This window comes from Penaeus monodon, chromosome 9, assembly GCF_015228065.2.
Source record: "Penaeus monodon isolate SGIC_2016 chromosome 9, NSTDA_Pmon_1, whole genome shotgun sequence".
Lineage (NCBI taxonomy): Eukaryota > Metazoa > Arthropoda > Malacostraca > Decapoda > Penaeidae > Penaeus > Penaeus monodon.
The window spans coordinates 18,202,236-18,206,867 of record NC_051394.1 but is presented as its reverse complement, the minus strand read 5'-3'; the positions used below and the strand labels follow the sequence as shown (position 1 = coordinate 18,206,867).

Genomic DNA, 4,632 nt, shown 5'->3' with positions numbered 1-4,632 from the left:
TACTGACCACTTTATATTTTTCTTCTTCTTTCTTGACTTTTTCTTCTTTTGTATCACATATCATTTTGTATCGCATATCATTTTGTATTTATATTCACTTCACCCCAGATAATGGATTTTTCAGCATTCAACAACCAATTAATCTTGCAAAAAGTAAAGGATATACTGGGTATGTGTTACCCCAGTTGACTTTATATTGAAACGACGATAATACGAAGATCATGATCATAAAAGGTAGTCAGTTTTATCACTAAGATTATGATACACCACCCCTAAACGTTATACAACTGAGGCACTCGTACAGAGCTAGCCACGATTATAAGCGTAGGCCATAAACTGATACTTCCTCCCTTAACAACTGATAGTCTGAGATTGATTATAGTGATGATGAATATCACTTCTTTGATATTTAGCGTTCCTTAGATGCTGATGGCTATAAACAGCACATCAGATCTGTTTCAAAGTACTAATGAGCTCAAATTCGAAGTGTAATGGGATAGCCTTGAATGCCTCCTTGAAACGTAAACACTTGTACAGGAAATTAGCCAGTATATTCCCAGAGTTGGAACTATATGGGAAGTATATATAGTCTGATGCATGTCGAAGTGTATGATTAAAAGCGGCTGCAAATCAGTATGCACATTGCTTCCGGCTTTTGCACTCTCCTGTGCCATTAGAAAAAATATATATATACATATAATAGATTCATCTGCATATAACATATATTAACTGAATACCTAATCAGTCATTATTACGTATTACATGTACTTGCAGTTATTTTTAGAGAATATACATTCGTTTGATAAGTATGTAGCCAATGCGGATACAAGCACATGTTCACAAACGTCCTGTATGCAAGCAACATAGACATTTATGCTAGTGGTATAGAGAGCCAACCAGACACATGAATAAAATAAATTGTGAGGAAACGACCACAAACTTCGAGAAGTGAAATCACAGAAAAGGAACGGCACGAGATACAAGCTGCATATATCCCTCTTCTGGGTTTTTAATGAGCACTAGATAATTTTTATATTTTCCGAAAGGACAAAAAAAATGTCAGATGTTCTGGTGTCTGAGAATATTTTTGAATGGCATGCTCTAGAAATCGCTCTTAGGAAGTTTAATTAAGTTGCTACTTTTGTGAGTAAAGTTGCCGGACGTCAGGGTGTTTATTTTAGAAACCAACACCTGAGCGAAGGAAGCCAAAAGCCTCCCCGGCGGGGAATCGAACCCCGGTCTCCCGCGTGACAGGCGGGGATACTAACCACTATACTACCGAGGAATCAGCAATGTGATATATTACCGTCATGACCTTACTGGTAATTGTGTGTGTGTTTTTGCATGTACGCTCGCGTGTGCTTGTGTTTTCGTATCACCCACAATCTTACATCCCTTGTATGTGATTGATTTCCAACGCTAAATTATTAGCCCTACTATAATTTTACCGTTTATGAAATATGAAAACAAAATTCTTCCCCACAGACTAGTTAACACTGACGGAATCACTTATAAAGTACTTTCCATCAGATATAGGGAGCGAATAGTAGGGTCATATGAGAGTTGGACGACAATAATGGTGATTAATAACTTTTATTTCGTACATGGCATATAAAATACTGAAAGTCAAGGAAATAGTAAAGCAAGTCAAATCATATCCACAGATGAGTAGTTGCATCCTTCCTGCTGATAGTGTTGATTTCCCCTTAGGTTTATCTCTTAATAATAGAGATATGTATGCATACAAACACATAAAATATATATTAAGAAATATTACTCTGTAATCATATATTTTTTATTCATTTTAACCAACATCCCCACCGCACGCCAACCAAAATATTTAGTATTATATATATATATATATATATAATATATATATATATATATATAATAATATATAAAATTATATATTATATATTTTATATAAAAATATTTTATATATATATATTGTGTGTGTGTGGGTGTGTGTGGATAATTTGAATTATTATATATATATATATAATATATATATATATATATATATATTACATAATAATAATTAAAAAAATATATAATAAAATATATTATATATATATATATATATATATAATACTCAAAATATATGTGTGGGGTGTGTGTGGATTGGTGATTATGTTTTATTAAAACAAAAGTATTTATTTTTAAAAAGTTTTTTACCGTTAAAGTAGATTCGAACATTTTTCCACTCCTCGAGCACCCCCAAAGGGGAGCCCACGACCGAGGGCCGGGGCCTAAAAAGGCCCCTTTCTAGTGAATATAGTTTTTAAGAAAAAGGTCTACCGTGTACAGCTCAACTGAAATTTTTGCTTTTGGTTTTTAAAAACCCGTAAAAATCCTGTCATTGCCCTGGGTATTTTTTACCAAACGGCTGCAAGTTTCACACTACGGCACATGGCTAAAGAAAAACAGTGGGGGTGTACAAAGATTAAAAGTAAACAGTAAAATTATATTTTTTATGTTGTTTCTCTGTGATTTTTTAGTGATATTTTTTTGATTTATTTTTTCTTTTTTCTTTTTTTTGGGAAAAATTTTTTAATAAATCCTTGCTGTTTTTTGAGTTTAGTTTAAACCTAAAAGGGTAAATTTGCAAAAAGATTCGTCTTCAAATGATGTATGCATATATATATGTATGATATATATAAAGATTATGAGCGAGAAAGGGGGAAAAACTTTTTCCATAGAGGGTTTGGGAAATTTATGAAATCTGTATCTGATTTCTATTTGACAAAAAAAGTTTTCACGAGCTATTAACCTGTTTCCTTGGAAATAATAAAAAATATCTGTACATAGTAATCCCAAAATGACGATATTTTCAGGGTATATTCTTGAAATAGTTTTACTAAAAAAATTGTTAATTTTTTACATACTCGGGAACAAGTATAAAAACACGAGAGAAAGAAAAGTCCCCAAAATTTCATTTTTATTTGTCCAAAAAGATACAAAAAATTTGTTTTTAAAACCATACGACCAAATTTAAAAACAACTTCGGTGATGTTTACTTGTAAATATGTAAATCCTACTACACAGAAAGAAATTTTTTAGAGAGCCAAGATTCTACCGCAAATAAACTACCGGGGCGACCCTAGAGTTGTCGTCGACCGATTGTTCTGGGTGGACACCCAGCAATTTTCCCCGGCGCGAGTTCATGCACAAGACCCCTCGCTCGTCGGCTCGAGGGCGTGGACGGGAACGGCTGTGGGAAAACAGGAGCCCCGGGAAGAGGGGCACTGAGGGTAAACCCTTTCATCGGTGACAACTGAAGGTCAACACTTGGGCCCCCGGGGGGGAAACTGAAGGAGAATTTACAATTTTCTAAATACTACCGTATGCGAAAAAATTAATCCGAAATAAAAAAAGAAAGTTTTTCCCAAATTTTTTTTTTGCGCAGAAGATAACCTGCTCTTTCACTGGGGTCACCTGACTGAGCCTTGATGAGCAGGACCACCCCCTCGTCTTGACAATCCGTCCCCATCTCCTCAAGGGGAAGGGTCACAGCAGGAGGGATCGACTCGTGGACGTTTTATATCGGCGGGGAGAGGACGGAAAGCAGGGGCGTCGTAGGAGAAAGCGGCTTGTGGCCGGAGCAGCGCCCAAAACCCATTGAAATATTACATCGACATTTTTTTTTTTTTTTTGAAGAATTTGATTATTTACGACTCGATGCGGATTATCAAGTGATCAATATGGTACTCGGTGTTTTTATCGTCAAATGCAATTGAAATATTTGCTTTGTTTCGTGAAATGTGTCAAACATCACATATTTCCGAAACTGGTAAAAATATTTATATCACAAAAGATCCAGTACTCACCCTTTTCATTTTGGTTATGGTTCCTATTGTAAACATTGCAAAACCATGTTCCAGGACCGACGCGTCTTGTATACCCATCAGCCTAATGGTACTTTCATATTGCAAAGTTTTGAAATGTCATATTTCGAGATTTTGTTGCACGAGTATTGTAATAAAAAAAAATTATGATTGTTTAGTATCACTGAAAATGATATACGTAAAAGTATTTCAAGAATATATCTATGAAAATATCTGTCATTCTAGGCATCTACATATATACAGTATACTTCAATATTGCAAATGAAACAGGTTAATAGCTCGTGAAAACTTCTTTTCTTGTCTAATAGAAATCAGATACAGATGCCATAATTCCATACATCTCTGTGTGGAAACGGATTGTCCCTCTCTCGCTGCCTAATCGCCTCATCCTCGATATCTCTATTTATATATATGTATGTATGAGTATATATATGTATGTATACATATATTTATACATATACATACATATATATATACATACACGTTTATGTATCTACACAGATGTTTATGTATATGAAAATGTATATATATACAGACACATATATACAAAACCACACAAATATACATATTTATACATTATTCAACATATGCACATATCAATCTATCTATTACGCACAAGCACGCGCACTCGAGCGTACATGCAAAAACACATACACACACAGTTACTAGCAAAGTCATCATAGTGATATACTGCATTGCCGATTCCTCGGTAGTATAGTGGTTAGTATCCCCGCCTGTCCCGCGGGAGACCCATTCCTCGGGGTGGTTCAGTATCCCTGCCGGCTCA

General features: G+C 34.9%; 1 non-coding gene across 1 annotated transcript; it reads right to left on the bottom strand.

Moving 5' to 3' along the window:
- Window positions 1-1,213: 1,213 nt before the first annotated feature.
- Window positions 1,214-1,285, bottom strand: Trnad-guc. The gene has a single exon. It is a non-coding gene; the product is annotated as a tRNA-Asp (tRNA).
- Between the last annotated feature and the right edge of the window lie 3,347 nt (window positions 1,286-4,632).